This window comes from Manduca sexta, chromosome 14, assembly GCF_014839805.1.
Source record: "Manduca sexta isolate Smith_Timp_Sample1 chromosome 14, JHU_Msex_v1.0, whole genome shotgun sequence".
Taxonomy (NCBI): Eukaryota; Metazoa; Arthropoda; class Insecta; order Lepidoptera; family Sphingidae; genus Manduca; species Manduca sexta.
This window is the reverse complement of record NC_051128.1, coordinates 12,855,034-12,874,572: the sequence shown is the minus strand read 5'-3', so window position 1 is coordinate 12,874,572 and position 19,539 is coordinate 12,855,034. Positions and strand designations below refer to the sequence as shown.

At 35.6% G+C, this 19,539-nt stretch overlaps 1 protein-coding gene and 2 long non-coding RNA genes across 3 annotated transcripts in view; 2 read left to right on the top strand and 1 right to left on the bottom strand.

Moving 5' to 3' along the window:
* The window catches only part of LOC115445250 (atrial natriuretic peptide receptor 2), a 104,592-nt gene that overhangs the window by 27,518 nt on the left and 57,535 nt on the right, over positions 1–19,539 (bottom strand). The gene's annotated exons all lie outside the window — the stretch shown is intronic.
* Positions 999–4,954, top strand: LOC119189313. The gene is made up of 2 exons (XR_005112331.1): positions 999–1,283; positions 4,304–4,954. It is a non-coding gene; the product is annotated as an uncharacterized LOC119189313 (long non-coding RNA).
* LOC115445255 lies at positions 16,623–18,223 on the top strand. Its single transcript, XR_003938807.2, has 2 exons — positions 16,623–16,868; positions 17,512–18,223. It is a non-coding gene; the product is annotated as an uncharacterized LOC115445255 (long non-coding RNA).

The following is a 19,539-nucleotide window of genomic DNA, read 5'->3' as shown; positions in this document are numbered from 1 at the left end:
TAAAACGCAGTATAGCGCAGTCAAAATATGGAATTATCATACAAATATAGGTCATTTCAGTGTACAATGCATAAAAAATCAAAAGCAAGATTATTTCGACGTTAAGAATACTACTACCTACCAGCTAGGTTCTTGAGAAAGGTAGAAAGTTATATTTATTCTGTAGCTTACCTCAGTTGTAGTATCAATTATTTCCCGTATATGTTCTTTAGAGGAATCAATGGAACTATATCCGCGCAGATGGTTTCAAAAAGGTGTGGAAATTCCTATAAGTTCTTACCAATTTCATGTAACGAAGGTTTTACGCAGTTGGAGACGCTTCCAACTTTGCTTAGCACTTTCCTTTCGAAACAATTCTTCAAACAGGAGTTATTGAGCAATTTTAAAACCTCTGAAGTACCAAACGAAAATCAAACGAAAGGCTTAGAGCTTTCTTAAAATTGACGCTAAGATCCGAACGAAGAAACGATGTATTTCATGTCAAATTTGTTTTCATAGTGCGGTCGACGAAAGAAAAAATGTCATTAATGTCAAAATGTATTTACGGATCCGTCGTCGAATCCGTCATCGGATCCGTAACACTTCGTAATAACAAAACGTGCGATCCGTCATCCGAAACTACGAATTTCGTTTTTCGAAGTAGACCCTCAGTAGTTCCCAAAATACACACACGACGCCGCTACAGGGACAGTTATGTACTATCATACCCGATTCGCTTATAATCAATTATATTACATTATTACGTATAAAAAACAATGAAAGTGATAACTGTGTGTAAAATGTTAAACACAATAAACAAAGATTGTTTATAAGCAAATAATTTAAACAACCAAACCAGAAAAATGTCGTGTCAAAATTCTATTCTAGTAAATATCTTCGTAGTTCATTATCCCGTTAATCATTAACGCATGTATGAATGAGGCTTAGCCAGACTATTGAAAGTATATCACACATCGATGCCTCATCGGTCGGACGAATATAAAAACGTACTAACTGCCTTCACACGTCAGTTGTGTGGCAATTGCTAAAGGTGGCGGACGCGTATTTTAGTTGAAGCGGTTCGTGCAGTTAGATCGTGTCATGAAGCTACAGGTGTTGTGTGTGTGCGCTCTGCTCTGCACTGTAGCGTGTCGCAGTCTGGACGAGGGGAGGCAGGGACTCATCCCGACTGCGCAGCTTGATGATGGAGTCGTCAAAAGCAGAGCGAAAAGACAAATCATCGGTTCTTGTGGTTGTCCTAAAGGATATGCCAAATTATTTGGAATATGTGTACCGTGTCCAGAGTAAGTAGTACATTTCTCATGTTTTTATATACTTTTTTAGTATTAAATTGCTTTGATAGACCAGTTTGGACACGAGTGCGGAATGTCGTTTTACCAAGAATATCCTTGATATTTAGTTTTTTATGTTCATATATTGCAACGTCACTGATTTAGGCCAATAACCTTATAACAAAATGAATGATTAGCAAACAAGATATGAAATTCCTTCACAAGGTTAAAAACATACCATTGTCATATTAGATTATTGTTTTTCATTTGTTTATTTTGTTCACACTTGTATACGTGCATTGTCGTCGCAGATCAAATGCAAGTTAGAGTAAATCGCGTCTTACGTAACATGATATATTGTTCTTGGTAGTAGTGTTTACTTTATCAGCATTATTTGCCGTGCTGTGAGAGGTTCCATTGGGTTATTATTTAACGTATGCTCTTTCCGCGTGTAGGTGGCCTGGCAGATCGAACCTTGCAGCGTAATCATGTTTCACTTCTCAGTTATGGTGTCATTACGCTAAATAATTAGCGAGTTATAAATTTGTAGAAAAGCTATGGCTGTAAATTTATTGTGGCACAAGTTTTTTATATTTTTATATTAACGAAATGTGTATCAACAAAGTGCCATTTCATTCAAGAAGTATCAAATACTGATCCTCACTTTGATACATATAAAATTATACCGAAATTTTAGGATATAAATAAAATTGATTCGTAGCCTTTTGATATTATAAATCCGAAGCTGTGTTACTACATTCGGTTATTTGTCCTATTTGGTTAATGTAATAACAAAAGGTCTGTTGAAAGAATGAACAATTTAACTTGAAGTAGGCACTGGACTGAGCAAGTCGTATATCAAGTTAATGTTTTCAACGCAAATTCTCATAGTACACTAGCCATATCCGTATGTTTTAATTTTATCTCAATAATGAAATATAATCAACATAAAATTGATAAGCGGCGATAGCCTAGTTGGGAGTGGAACGGACTGCCGTGGCGAATGTCCGCAGGTTCAAAACAGAAGGGCACACATCTTTGACTTTTCTAAACTTATGTGTGGATTCTTTATGAATTATCGCTTGCTAAAGATTAAGGAAAATATCGTGAGGAAACCTACATATCTGAGAAATTCTTTATGTGAATTTTGAGGGTGTGTGAAGTCTACTAATCCGCACTAGGCCGGCGTGGTGGACTAAGGTCTAATCCCTCTCAATAGTAAAGAGGCCCGTGCCCAGCAGTGGAAGTATATAATACAGTGCTGATCTTATTATTATATACCTTAAAATTTTGTAGTAATCGTTAAACGAATAAATAGTAATTAATATTCAACTCGGAAAATGTCACACAATACTAAATACAAACTTTAGATAAAATTTTGAGAACGGGGTGATTTTAATATTTCTTTTAACCTCTGAAAGGTCACGTCAGTCAGCAAAAGGCGTTCCGACGTTAAGGCAGTTTATATTCACTCATTCCAAGTGTTTGCGGGATGGCGCATATATTCTTAACTTTAGCTTCTGTTATACATTGAGTTCCCAAAATACACAATAAACAAATAAAAAAATAAATAAAGGGCCTTACTAGTAATCGTACATAATAATTAAATAAACGTAATTAAATGTTTTCTTCCTGCTTCTGTAGTTAAGTGACATCAACATAGCAAGACAAAACACTAAACAACAATCACACATTTAACTTTTATAAGTGCGTTGGGGTTAAATCGGACGCTTTTTCGACGTGTTAAACAGTGTTTTCGAATTATTTTTTTTACAAGAATTCTATAGAAGTTATCATAATGAATCATTAACATAGCTACATGTTATTAAATATACTAAATGGTATATATTTTTTCAATTCTTTATATATAACAGTAAATGTTTTATAAGGCTTTAAAAAAGTACCATACTTTTAGAAATGGGTGAGAAAGATAGGACCTTCACAGGTATAGTTCGGACTACTATCTAAAAGCGTCTATGATACAGAGATTCTAAAATCCGTAAAAAGAGCATATTCTGATCTAGATAGTAATTTTTAAACATATAAAAAAAATTATAAATATCTTCAGATATTTTTAGAAGCGATCTTTGTTTTTTTAATAGTTCTAGGCATACGATCTTACCTCATATGAGTGACACTGTGGATATTTTTAAAAATATTCGAAGAAATAGTTCATACACGTGTAAATAAATAACAAATAAACAAAATCGACCTTTCACCTGATCTAAAAAATATTACATAATTAATGAATTCACACGTCTTCGTGTATAAATTTTGACAAAAACTTGCAACATTTTACAAGTGCTAGATGCAACGATTTTAATCCATTCTTTAATGACAAGTAATTGTAAGGGTAAAGATCGGATCTCAGTAAACAAGTCGCAAGATTTATTTGCTTTATGATACTATATAGCTACAAAATTAATTAAAAACATTAAATACTCAATTAAAATTAGGCAAATTCTTGCATGGGGTTAATTCGGATCTGCCAGGGAACGACGAAATACCATATTCTGTTTGTTAGCACCGTAAACATTATTTACTTGACGGAATCATTCATGTGAACTAGTGGAACGTAGGGAACAAGATTGGGTCGCAGGTAGTGTTGTCCGAAAACAAAAATTACAACACAATTACGAGTTATTTGATTTATACGATGTTACACCTCCTACGATCTTACCCCAACGCGCCTTACATAATACATATTTAACTGTTATGATAATATATCTCAGATACTCAATATAGTATGATATATCTTCTAATGGCATCTGCTCTTCTAAAACTCGACAATTCAAAAATGTTTTGGTTTAGTTCCTATGACGGGCCGCTTACTTGAAATGACTCCTCTCTGGCCCCAGAGATCTATTTCCAAATCGTAATAGAAAATTCATACATATTTCCCGAAGGTAGAATCGAACGCAAACCTTTTTCAATGAAATGGTAGCCCAACTGCCGCTACACTAAGAAATCTACCAGACATTCGCGGTAATAATATTGTTTGCTAATGATATGTAATTTTTTTTTCTGTTTAGTTACGAGGACATAGTGGGCCAGGAGTGTCCTGCACAATGCTGACCAGGATCCACGATAACAAAGTACTCCTGGTGGCCAGGCAGAGCAGACTAGGACTGAGAGGAGCTCGCTTGCGCGTGCGCCGGCTCAGGTGCAACGTACCAAAGACTTGAAGACCCGGCCATGACGTCGCGCCTTCAGACTTAATAGTAGATCGAAAGAAGTGTTCAACGGAAAAAACGGCCTAACTGATATTTTATGGAATGATTTTGTTAACCTGAACACACTGGAATATAATTTTTATGTACATGCAATATGGCCTTTATTAGCTTTGTAGAATTGATAGTCTCAAACATTTGTTAAGTAACGAAAACTGCTCAATGAAAATTTACCGATATTAACGAAATTGTAAGCAGTTACAAAAATAACCGACATTTTAGCGACTTACACCTTACCTAATTAACTTATGCAAATAAAGCTAACAATTTATATAATTACAACCATTTAAAAAAAAATATTTGGATCATTTTACTCTTGCAGTAATAAATATACAAACATGTTACTCTAATGGTTGCTATAAGTCCTAACAGGGCAATCAATATGTGTCCTTAAGTCATATCTTAATTGCTCAACTTATTTATTTGTTAATTAAAATTAAATTTGTAAATAAATAGATTGTTTTTATTTATGTATGACAGCAGAATGTTACAATAATAAAAGTGTATGCATTAAATGCACCTCTGTCCACCACTTTGGGGATAAAAGGATAAACAGATTTTTTTATGTACACGATAACTGCAATGTTAAATATCTTAATCCTTATAAATTATTAGAGTAAATATATAATAATAAATAGGTTGTTTTATTTTTGAGTGTAAAAATTTGTGGATATTGTGATTCCTTCCTAAAAGAATTTCGGCTACGGCGGTCAATCTCAACAGAAGTCATGCAAGTACGCAAAAACTTTGTGCACAAATATATGTGCATACACAGGTGCTCTCTCGGTTCCTCCATTCTCATAGTCCGGAGAGACGGCAATCTGACATGACCGGAGAGATCAGGCGCAAGACCGATGGCTTTACGTACTTTCTGAGGCACGGGGGTGGTATCACACCGCCAACTTCCCGACTCCGAGCTGCGACTGAGTATTTTTTTTAAAATGGAAAATGCCACTGGCAGTTATTGTGGTCTAACCCGTGATTCGAACCCAGGACCACAGCCTTCTCGTACTCGTACCGTGTACATTTACAACTACGACACCGAGGCATTCAATATAATATATTATTATATTCTGAATATTATATTATGTTCCTATAGATGTTTGTTACCCCGGATCCACACTCTCAGGAGGCAAGGCGAGGCGATGCGAGTGAAAGTGTAGATGGCGCCTCGTCTCGCAACGCGCGCAATCCGCTTTCTTGTCTTTTTTTTATCGGAGTCAAATACCCGAGGCGGCAAGCCACCCACACTCTCACAGATTGCAGCGCACACGCAGTGTGATATTTTGTCCTGTTGCGATGTATTTTCTTCAATAACCATCTTTTCCTTTTTAGGCTGTCTTCTTTTTACATTTATATGATAAGATGTCATAATATTTGTAAGCACACAGTGCAGCAGTGCTAGTTATTTCAATGGCGTCCATCTTGTAATATTCATAGAGGCCAACTGAATGAAATGAGTGTGGGCGGGTACCATTCGCGGAGTCTCCGCTTGCTGCGCCTAGTGCGAGGGCTTCCACGAGCGCTCTCACGAGAGTGGCTCTGAGATTAGAAGTTAACGAAGAACCTTCCTAATATATCTTCACAATGTGTAGGTTAATGTGCAACATTGTAAAACCATAGTTTATCCTGTAAATTATTTTCGCATGCCAGTTATAAATTATTCTACTATTGTTAGTCTATCTTTAAATTAGTTTTCAAATTGATTTGCTGTCAGATCTAGCGATTGTAAAGTTTTACAAATAATGTATACACCTGTAAAGGTTTATCACCTACTACCTAGTATAAGAAAATTCATTGTGTTAGTGTTAAGGTTATAGTGGTAAACCGATGGTGCAACTATTGAATACATAAATAAATAAATATATCGCATTCTTAATAAAATAATGACCCATTCCAAAATTGCCAATTTGCGGAAATCGTCAACCAATTTCTGTTTGCGACCTTTCATCTATCTTTAATAAGCTCAATTTTATAGCAACTTCAAAAAAAGGTAGCAAAGACAATTTAGTTTTCCGACGACTGCCACAAACCAACAATTTTGAAATAGGTCATTTATTAAGATTGCGATATGTGACGAACTTAGAACACCTACACGTAGACCATGACCGGGATCGACTTATAAGCTACTTTTTATCCCGGAAAAGTATCTACATAGATAGCTTTTATCCTGGGATTAATCTTATGTTCCTTCATATTTATTTATATCTTTTTTGTACACCATAAGTGTTAAAAAAACAAATATGTTTACATATTATGATGGAAATAGTTTAAACATTGGTGGTACAAATGGCGGTCTTATCGCTCGAGGCGATCTCTACCAGATAACCATTGGATGGAGATGATAAAAAAATCTTCTTATCTTACTAATATAAATGCCAATGTTTGTAATATTTTTATGTTGGTATGTTCTGATGTTACGTTCAATTAAATGAAACCGCTGACCGAATTTGGATGGAATTAGGCACATGAATAGACCATGCGTTGGATTATCGTATAGATTACTTTTTATACCGGTCATTTGCGCTCGAGTGAAAAATTTCCTCTGAGAAAAAAAATATAATTTTTTTATTTAGATTGTTTAAATAGATACTGCTGGCGAAATATAGATGGCGCTACATATCACTATAGTGTTTTAGGAAATTTTATAAGAGTAAGGCTGTTAAAGCGAACAACACCTAGTATTCTATATTTAAGAGCGTTTACGCATCCGCGCGCCGTATGTCTCAAAAACAGCACTTTTCGAAGGAGATAATATCCATCAAAACATTATTTTAAAAACATATGAATTAGAAATTATTATAGAAAATTTTGTTGTCTAAAAAGTTAGTAGAGAAAAATTTTTAGATTTATTGAGTATTTGTAAATTGTTTAATGATTACTGAACAGAGGTTTTCAAATTTGCGCTTCGAACGTCTATTTCGAAGCTCAAAATGTCTTAAACCACTAAGGAACATAACAATATGTTATTTTTATCTAACTAAAAAGATCCTGAAGAAAAAGGTTAGTAGAGAAAAAATATCTTTTTATGTTTAATTCATGAGAAATAAAAATTCAAAGAATTCGAAAATTTCAGAAATGTTGGTCATTTAAATGATTTTTTTATCACTATATCTTACTTAATTTAATATAATATTGGATTACTATAATAGAAGAACATCTCCTTAAAAACATACAATTTAAAAATTCTACAAAATTAGTTCTGTTATTTTTCTATAAATATTTTAAATACCACTATAAAACGCAACGCGCAAATCGTTTCAAATTAGTCCGCCTTGAGGCTTTCTAGAGAGAGGACGTATCGCTCGTCGCTCCGGCGAGACTCGTTGGACTTTGCTGTGCGTAGAAAAATAGTCACGTGTATACAGTGATTGCCACATCTTAGTACTTTAGTAAGTAAAATTTTTTTTCTTTAATGATTGACAATAATTTTAGTAGTTACTATAAATTATTATTATATTATTATGTTTCAGACACAATGGGAAGTAAAGCTATTTCTAGGCAAGAAAAGGAAACGTAACAACGCTGAAACTTCGGCTAAAGCAAAAGCTAAAAGATTGATGTACTAATGTTATAACATGCGTCTGTAGTTATGGTTGTTGCTTTTTTTACTCATTAAACACTTGAGCATAGTTACTCGAAGGAAAAAATGGAACCTTAAGCTAAAAACAATTAGCCCATTTAAATGTTACATGAGCTTTGTATTTTTAGAGGATCCAATTTTATTTTTAGAACATGTGTGGGGGTCAATAGAAGCTTAATCTCAAGTTTGTGAGGTCGCCCCCTTGTCCCCTGGCCGCCATCATGGAAAAAGGGGTGAAAACACTTTTTTCGCGATATCTCGGAAACTATGCGTCTTACATAAATTTTGTAAAGTCATAATTTGTAGCAAATTGTTTTTCCTACAAATATATTTATATAACTTTTTGCCCTAAATTAAAAATTAAAGAAGTTATAAGCAAAAATGTGAGAAAATGTTTATAAAAGTTTTCTTTTTTGCTCTATAACTTTTTTACATTTTACAAAAAAATTACCTCAAACTAACTTGTAAATGATCTTTTGAGGAAAATTGTTCCCTATATTTTTTTTATTTCATTCATTTAAAACGCTGTTACAGCGCTCCAAAGTTTACCGGGTTCGTCAATGCTCATGAGAATCCGGTCGAAACAAAATGTTTAACTTATTTTTGTTTTTTTTTATTGTAAATATATTATTACAATTTTATAGTTAAATTCGTATAACTTTACTTATTTATTCCTAACTCTTTTCTTTGCCATAGAACTTACCAAATTTAACTTATCGAATGTTATGCAGGTAGAAAAGGTATGAGTTACCATTTGGGGATAAAGGAGAAAATATACATATTTGCAGGCAAAACAATTTGCTACAAATCATGGCTTTACAAAATTTTTGTAAGACGTATAGTTTCCGAGATATCGCGAAAAAGTGTTTTCACCCCTTTTCCAAGATGGCGGCCAGGGGACAAGGGTGGCGACCCCACAAACTTGAGGTTAAGCTTCTATTGACCCCCCACACATGGCCCAAAAACAAAATTGCGTCCTCCAAGAAATGCAATATTCGGTCCTTAAATTGTAACATTTCAATGGACTAAACGCACATTTCAAAACTCGTTTTACGCCCGCGGCGTGCGTGGTTGTATGCGGTACCCGCTGTATTGGCGGCCAACTAGTAGAATCGTGCGGGCCACGGTAGCACCAGCGCGCTCTGTGGTTAGTAGGTGGGCGACTGCAGTAGTCGGTAGGGGAGGGGTGGTTACAGAAATCTGACGCCATTTTCCTCCATTGTGATCGTTTCTGATATGTGTCCATGGCGTTCTGGAACTCAACTGACCGTTAACTGTCCATCTTGTAACCGCCCGCCTTGCAATAATCGCTCGCCAAGTTTGCAGGACATAATCGGAACCGCGGTGGTTACAAATCGCACAGATCTCCGGTCGTCATGAGTTTGGAAATAAAACAGCCGTTTCTCAACCACGGCGGGCGCGAGTAAAAACCGCTTCGTGAGTTCTTAGCCTTATAGAATCACTTTGCTGTCCCGTTGTCAAAACGTTTACAACTCGCCAAATACCCAGTGCGCGAGTCCCACTCGCACTTGGCTGATTTTTTTGCATAATGCATAGGTACGCTTACTTTCAAATAACAAGGTTTTTGTGTTCACTGATGCGCACTGTTAAGAAAATTCAAGTGACGAGAGACGGAATCGTATATCTTTCTCCTCTTTGAACCTTAGAAATAAGGGATTTGGTATGTAGCTAGTGAATAAAACTACTAGTAGTAGTTAGTTTACCTATCTTCTTAACTATTTGGGCTAGTTTAGGTTTACACGCTCACATCAATTTTACATATAATTTTATCCTGACGTTTAACCCTGTGCAGGTTTCGGCGTCATTATACTTGTATAAATTAAACGCGTCTAGATCCATATGCAGTTTTACTTTAGTATGTAGTGTTTGCGTAAACTTCGATAACAATAATAGTATATTCTATATATTTTTTTTAATTTTTAGGTAATCGTGCCTGATATTACACTCAAAATAAATAAGGTTATTAAAAGCCGCAAAATTATAGATTTTCAATATTTTTTGGATCAAATTAAAACACTCAATAACCACAACAGAGCAACAGGTTGTAGTATCGAACATTTACAACTATTGAAAGAGAATGTTTGCTTGCAGTCAACATTTTTAATGAAGTGTAATATGTGCAATATGGAATTTAAGCTATTTAAGCGCTAAGAGATATACTGATAGTATGGACGTATATCGTGGAACTGTGAATGGAGCTATGATGACTGAAGTTGGTAGATCAAATTTAAACGAACAGTTAGCTTCCATAGATTTACCAATATTAACGCAAAATGTTTACATAAAATGTTACGACGAGTTAGCTAAATGATTGAAATTAGCTGCAGAGGACAGGATGCAAGAGGCCGCTAGGGAAGAAACTGATAAAGATGTTGCCTGTGGCGATGTAAAAGACGGTATTCCCATACTTACAGTCAAAGCTGACTGCTGTTGGTCAAAAAAGTACAGAACCAACTATTTTGCTTCGTCGTGTGTCGCAAATATTATGCAAAACTATGGATATAAAATTGGTAAATTGTTATACATGGATGTACAATCGATCGATTGATGATCGATGTCACTGAGAAGCAATACCTATTAAAAAAACTATCCAAAAAATATAACCAACTTCCGAAAAAGAAGTCTTTTATTTCTCACTTTTTAGTTATACACCTAAAAATGACATCTCATTACATACACCTTCTGACTCAAAATATAAATTCCAATATGTAATTTCTAATGACTTAATTTAAACTTTCAATACGCTAAATATTAAAAACTGCAGATCTATGGAGTAATTATGTGGTCCATTATAAACATCGTAGCACAGTAATTTTCCTGATTTATCGTCTGATTACGGAGTTCTGGTGCCTATCTTTCGGCTTCATGATGAGCTCCACTTTACTAAAGGTACTTTTCTAAATGCAAAAGCTTAAATTTTTTAAGCATTTGCATTTAAAAGTGAAAATAACAATTTGTAAAATTGCCGTTAAAATTTGTTAAAAATGTTTATTTTTTTATGATTACAAAATGATACATATAAACTATTTCATGATGAATTCTTATATATTTAATAATAGAATTCTTCATTTATCATAAATTCATAAATCATAAGTTACATTCCAATTAGATAATTAAAGCGAAAAGATCAAAATTGGTTGGTCTGACTATAAAGATAGCCGACGCGCTAACTCTACGCACACAGCTACGCAACGGCTCTGTGTGAGTGAATTTTGCGAAGAATTACCTATAGTTGACTTCACGCGCGGCACGTAAACGCTCTTAAATGTTTCGTAACAGGCACCTACAACACGCAAATGAAAATATCTTGTATGCCTCGAATGCCTCGGTGGCGTAGTTGTACTGCATGCGCGGTTCGGCAGCGCCCTGAGGTCCTGGGTTCGAATCCCGGTTCGGGCAAAGTGATATCTGGGTTTTTCTGCTCGGTATCAGCCCGGAGTCTGAAATTTGTGCCCGATATGGCGATAGGCTCGCCCCCTATCACATCATGGGACGGAACACACTTGGCGAAAAGTGGGTGCCCTAGTTGCGCCTCTGCATACCTCTTTGGGGATAAAATGCGTGATGTTGTGTGTGTGTGTGTGTTGTATGCCTAAAAAGAGGTACAATGTTTATTTCCAACTTAGTACATAGATTTAATATTGATCATTAATACATGACGTTGACGTGGTACGCGTATACCTACGCAATACACACCCTTAGCAACATGAACAGTATCGTCACGCAGTATAATGAATAACCACACGCCATAGAAGGCGTCACCGCAGTCTTCCCAAACCTAAACACAATAGTATTATATCTATTAAATACTTAAGGAATTTCCTTACTTGTACTCATCGGTACATTCAATATAATACGCAAATATCTACGTAAGTACATCGAAGTGTTTCTCTATAAGAGAACGGCAAAGTGTGCCCAACAGTGGGACAGAATATAATACAGGTCTGATGTTATATATACCCTTTGAAAAATTCCACCTTTCGCCACTGGATACCCATCGCTTGTCGACATCACACATTACGATGATGCGAACATATGTGCCGGATTTTACAATGACTATTAACATTCTATTGGAATTTATTATTCATATGGAAAATAAATAATCAATAAAGTTTCCATTTATAGAAAGCTACTATACAGTACTATGTAGGTAGATATTATTGGTAAAATTTATTTATCACTAACATAAAAAAAACAAGTGAATAAATAGTTGTTTCCAGTGATGGAGTTTTGATTGTGAAACTCTTATTAGTGGTAATAATAATATATCGTTATTAACGCAGGATAATTTTACATCAATTATTCGTCATCGTCAGCGTAGAAAGGGTTTCAGTTGAGCCGTACCCTTTCCAAGACATTGAGGCCCAAAAATACCCAAATCAATACAGTAAAAACCGGTTATAACGACTTCGGTTATAGCGACGCATCGCTTATAACGACTAAATAATAAGGTCTCTTTAAATAAATGCATATAAAAAGACTATCGTTTATAACAACTATCGGATATAGCGCCCAGATGCGGTGGTCCCTTCAATGTCGCTATAACCGGTTTTCACTGTATATTATAAATCGCCAGCGATAGCCTAGTTGCGTGTAGAACGGACTGCCGAGATGAACGTCCGCAGGTTCGAATCCCAAGGGTACACACCTCTAACTTTTCCATTAATTATGTGTGTATTCTTTGTGAATTATCGCTTGCTTTAACGGTAAAGGAAAAAATCGTGAGCAAACCTGCATACTACTGGTGATGGGTGAACTTTTTCAAAAGGTAACCAGAGGCAAAAATAATGCTCTAGTTAACAAATCGCGGCCAATTGAACCGAAAACAAAAACTAGGACAAACGCAAATAAACCGAAAGGGAAGCCGGTAGGAATCGGGTTGTGTGGACGCTTCGCCATTGCTGCATACCTGAGAAATTTCTCTATAGGAATGTTGAGGTTATGTGAAGTCTACCAATCCGCACTAAGCCAGCGTGGTGGACTAAGGCCTAATCCCTCTCAGTAGTAGAGGAGGCCCGTGCCCAACAGTGGGATAGTATATAATACAGCTCGCGCATACTTTGAAAAGGACACGGCAACACAAAGCGACGCCGCGCGGCGCTTTTGCTCGCGACTTCACCCGAGTGAAGAATTTTTTGAACTAGTATTTCTTGAGATTAACTCGTTTAAACAAACTTCAGCTTTATATAATAGTATAGATAAAGATAGATTTCCAGAACACAAGAACGACCTAATGAATATTTTTTTAGAACTAGTATCTCAATTTGATGTTATCGGAAAACAGATTTTATATACTTAAAATCAAAACCCTTGTTAGCTTGTAGATAAGAGTAAGAGTTTAAAGTTAACACAGACGTAAAAGATTACAACTATACGGCCAATTTTAAATTGAGATAATAAATGACTGCCTCGATGGCGTAGTTGTTCTGCGCGGTACGGCAGCGCTCTGAGGTCCTGGGTGCGAATCCCTGGTCGGGCAAAGTGATATTTGGGTTTTTCTGCTCAGTATCAGCCCGGAGTCTAGAATTTTTTCGCGATATGGCGATAGGCGCGACCCGTATCACATCATGGGACGGAACACGAACATCCTCAGACCGCCCCGTGACCACAAAGACTGTAGTCTTCGAAGGGTCGAGAAAGTTATAATATAAAAAACCGCAATGAAATCCCTCAAATAGTTTTAATTTTAATGTCTAACTTTCGTGTAAACATAAGAAATTTTTATCACTATAATTTTAACTAAAATATATCGTCGTTGTAGGTGGAGAACTAAATAACTCCGATTTTGGCCATTTTGGACTTTCATCACTTTTGTGTTGCCCAAAACATGACGCATATTTTGGCCTAACAAGCATTTCATTATCTTATCCCGTTTCGAAATTATAGCTTTTTTATGTTAAAAGTGGAGAAATAAATATATTCAAATAATATATATTTTGTTGTAGAAAAAGTAAATAATTCAATAATAAAATTAATAAACTGCGACTTATAATCTGTTCAATAGTAAAGAAATTAAATAAAATGAGTTGTTTAATTCTTCCTCGAGTCTATTGTTTGTAAACAAAATTAACCAAGTGTGTAGAAGAACTAAACAACTTGATTTGTTTAATTTAGACATTGAAAATCCTAATGGTATTCACTTTAATAAACTCTATAATTGTAATTATTTAACCTTGTAATTACTTTACCATATGTTTTCTAGTGTGGCAAAACTAAATAACTATACGAGTTATTTAGTTTATTTCAGCAAACTTACAAAATATCTTGTGGCAGAATTAAATAAGAAGTTTTTATTTTTTTATATTTTTATTCTTCAGGTCAGAGTCTTTTTTGTTAATGCATAATATAATAGATAATAAGACCCAAGATATATAAAAATACCGACACAAAAATTATTTATAGTTTTTTAGTAATGCTTAAAAATAATGAAAAACAAAACAGTTAATCGCGTTTATCTCGAAACTAAAAATTTTGAGTTATTTAGTTCTCCACCTACAGCGACGATATACCTATTGTGAAAAATAAATGAATAAAATAAATTAAATGCATCATCTAGAGGCATATTTAATATGACATGGGCATGGGCTATGTAGAATAAAATAAAAAATATAAAATAAATCAGTCACTACGCGGACTTTACAATCACCCAGCAAATTCATCGGTGATCTAACAGATTTATTTTTTTTCCTCATAGCTCGCATCAGCTCGAACGTGTGACAGCAAACCGAGCCACGAGCCGCCATATTGTTAAAAAAATCGCATCGGTATAATTAATAAATTTTCCTAAATAACTACTGTAGGATTTGTAAGAGTATCTCTTGACGTAATTCTTATTATTACATTCATTAAAAACATAAACGCTTTCTTTTAGTTAACCATTCCTTTACCTAGACTCCCGTTTACATCTGATTTTATATTTTAACTGACTTCAAAAAAAGGAGGAGGTTATCAATACGACGTGATTTTTTTTTATGTTTGTTTCCTCAGAACTCGCTCATTTATGAACCGATTTGGAAAATTCTTTTTTTATTCGAAAGAATATCTCTGCAGATTGATCCCATACAATTTTTTTCAACATCGGTTCAGTAGTTTGATTTGAAACTAAAAATATTAGAATAATTATGTCGTCCAAGAACTCAAAATCGCAAATTTATCTTTCCTGTGACGTTTTTAGTTATGTTTTTGCATTGAGTTTGCTTGAGTGTACTTCTCACATACTTATACACATAGCATAACACCTTTTCGTCGACAACGCGATAGTCGTACTGTGTGTGAAACATATCAGTTGTGTTTTTGGGTTGAGTTTAGTTGACCCTACCTCTTACATATATACATATATGTATACAGCATCACACCTTTTCCTCTTTTTAGGGGTAGGCAGAGATGTAACACCACAGCGCGATAGTTGTACTATGATCGAAATATATCAGTTGTGTTTTTGCGGTAGGTTTGCTTGAATCTACTTCTTACATACATGCATATATTATATAGCATCACACCTTTTCCCCTTTTCAGGGGTAGGCAGAGGTGTATCATTTCAGCGCGATAATTGTACTGCGTGTGAAACACATTAGTTGTGTTTTTGCGTTGGGTTTAGTTGACTCTACTTCTTACATACATACATATATATAGCATCACACCTTTTCCCCTTTTCAGGGGTAGGCAGAGGTGTATCATTTCAGCGCGATAATTGTACTGCGTGCGAAACACATTAGTTGTGTTTTTGCGTTGGGTTTAGTTGACTCTACTTCTTACATACATACATATATATAGCATCACACCTTTTCCCCTTTTCAGGGGTACTCAGAGGTGTAACACCACAGCGCGATAGTCATACCGTGAGCGAAACACAACTACGCCATCGAGACGATCTATTTTTTACTAACACAAAAAAGCAAAAAATAAAAATAATTTTAACAAAAAATTAAACCGCCTCCAAAAACCACTCAAAACTAAAAAATAATTTCACATAACAGGTATATATTGGATATCAATTTTGGAGTCGGTGCCTAATTAAAATTTCGTCCACTGCTGGACACAGGCCTTCCCCATTGAGCGGCACAGGGACCGATTCTGGGCCGCCCTCATCCATCGGACTCCGGCGACCCTCATCAGATCGTCGGTCCATCTCGTGGGGGGCCTGCCTACGCTGCGTCTCCCGGTTCATGATTGCCACTCCAGAACTTTCCCGCTCCAACGGCCTTCAGATCTACGAGCTATGTGCCCTGCCCACTGTCACTTGAGTTTCCCCACTCTAAGGGCTATGTCGGTTACTTTGGTTCTCCTGCGGATCAACTCATTTTTGTTTCGATCCCGCAAGGAAACTCCAAGCATAGCCCTCTCCATTGCCCTCTGGGAGACTCAGCAACGTAAAATAAATTCTACTCACGAGGCTACACAAATACCTCCAAAAGTGGTATTTTCTGTACCACGTACCAATGACTAATGAAGGTTATACTCATCTCTGCGCAGTATATAAGACAAAACCTTTACGACTATATCAGTAGTGTTATAACTTCCAAACACAATCGAAGTGTTCAGAGTGTATTGCGAGCGTGCCATGAAGCTACAAGTGTTGTGTGTGTGCGCGCTGCTCTGTGCTGTGGCGTGTCGCAGTCTGGACGAGGGGAGGCAGGGACATATCCCGACTGCGCAGCTTGATGACGGTGATGTCATGAGCAGGGCGAAAAGACATAACATCGATTCTCCTAAGTGTCCTAAGGACACAAAATTATGTTTTGGACTTTGCATGAACAGTACGGAGTGAGTATGCGACTGTTTTATCTGATAGTCATAAAACATCCTGTAAACCTCTCTTTGTTCATACGTGCGAGGTTTGCCTCTCTGTGAAGTCACTTCTCTATCCTCCGCACTTAATTTTTTTTCTTCACGAATAAGAATAGATCTCACACATCGAATAATTTTGGAACAAGACTTACTTACTTGGACCTCTACGGCAAGTTTTATATCAAAGGAGGTCATCATACCAGTCAAGTCTTAAAATAAGGACCGCCACATGCTTAGAATATTTTACCCATAGCAAAAATAATGTGACAATGCGATACACAAATAGGCATATTCCGGATTTAACCGTGACTAAGAAAAGTATAAGTAAATTCTAAAATTTTTTTCCTGGATCGTACCAGTCTCATAAAAGCAAGATAATTTTACAATCATCAAATTAGTTTAAAATAATCAAACGAAGTTAGAACGAGGAGCGGATGTCGGATGAGCTGGGCTCACTGCGCAACCTCAACGCGCATATCCTTATATAAAGTTCACAAAACACTATTCATATACAGTTAGTACCGTTAGTATTTAGGGCGATGCTAGCAATGCGTACTGCCCAAGCATAGAGCTTAGACTCTGAAAGGGCGTAGAAATTACATTACTTTATTCTACTCAGGTGCGAAGAGGTGACGGGGAAAAAATTACCGTCATCCTGGCGTCCAGGTGGACCCGACGAAGAGTCTTTGACAACCTAATAAATGATTTTGTGCGTCAATACAATTTGCTTTTAACATTTTTATCCAAGATTAAAAATATATTATACTTACTTAAATGATGATTTATATAAAATAAATGCAAAAAAAATCATAATACATTTTCTTAATTGACTTTTGACAAAAATATTTCCTGTTAAAAATCTTGCAAGTGCTGTATATTTTTTTGGTTAAAGTAACATAACATTGGACATTGTCATTGTTCTAAATATTAAATATGTTGAGGGCAAGAAGCCTGTTGATTGCTGATTTATCCCGAAAGTTAAATAAAGGAAGAACCATGAATTATTGTCTTTTCTAATTTTTAGAGTGAAAATTTTAAATTTCATTTTTGCAACATTAATAAAAACAAACAGAGGACATTGTAATAGTAAGCCAGCGATATGTTACAAATAATTTTGTAGCACTGAAATAATTGTCAATAAATGTTTTATTTTTTTTTAAATATAAGCATCACTTAATTAGGGGACCCTATCTGTTACTAACAATTTATTGTAAACACTAATATTTATGTTTATTTACATTTTGAACCAAAACATGTTTATCTATGCGAAATAAACGTATTCCATAATCAATATTTTGTACTAAAACATTTGCAATAAATATATGAAAAAATCCTAAAATGTTTTTCTTTCTATTTAATTATTTTATCCACATGTACGAATACTAATTATAGTACCTATTATAACAATCGACATATCCATCGTCAGAGTGTATGTGGATCTGTTGTAACTGATCATTAACACTAACCGTTATTCAATAAACGATCCCGATCGCTATTTTCAATCTATCTCAAAAATTGACCAATCAGACAAAGTATTTTGTGACATGCGCACAATTTAGTTATTTTGATTGGTTCATTCACAGAATCGGATTGAAGATTGAGATTGGAGTTGATTATTGAAAGCGGCTGTTAATTGCACTCTAGTTGGGTGTTGAACGGATTGCCGAGACTAATGTCCGCCAGTTCAAATCCCAAGAGCACACACCTCTGATTTTATAAAATGATGTACGTATTCTTTGTGAATTATCGCTTGCCTTAACGGTTAAGGAAAACATCGTGAGGTACCTAAGAAATTCTCTATAGGTATTTCGAGGGTGTGTGAAGTCTACCAATCCGTACTAGCCAGCGTGGTGGACTAAGGCCTAATCCCTCTTAGTAGTAGAGGAGGCCCGTGCCCAGCAGTGGGACAGTATATAATACAGGGCTGATATTATTATCATGAGTTTAAAATTAATTTTACTCTAACTTTAATAAAAATAAGAAGTTGTTGTTTACTATTTTTCTAAGCAATAAACTATTAATCATTATACAGGTAGTTAAAAGACGGATTGTAAAGCAAACAAATTATGCGTAAATTCATTTCTATATAATTGCTTAATGTATAGTTTTTTAACGATTTTATGATACAATTTAACTTCGACCTTGAACTATTTTTTTTCGCACACAGGTTCTATGGCGACTTATGATTTTGTTTACGTTGGTGCTCCCAACATTTGTACCATTTTTCAGTATCATGCGATTTTTTTTAAGTTTGAATGTCTATTTTGATCGGAGTAGTGACCAGTGAAATTTCTTTACTGGTCGAAAAAATAACATTTTGTATTATAGGTATTTTAGACTGCCTCAGTGTTCCAGTGGCAACCTTAGAAAAGAGCGAGGGGGAGTGCGCACGGGCATGTACCCAGGGCCTCGTATTAGTTCAGGCCGCCACTGCGTAATTGTTTTGCGGTACGACGAATGCACTGAGGTCTTCCGCCTCGGAGTCGGATTATTAACTCCAGGTAGAGCAGGGACTCCATATTAGAATTCTTTAGTCAGCACCAGCGCGGAGGCTAAAATTTGTACCCGATATTTTTTTATTGCTTTGAGTGGGGAGACGAGCTTGTCGTTCGCCTGGTGGTAAGCGATACAACAGCCCATAAACATT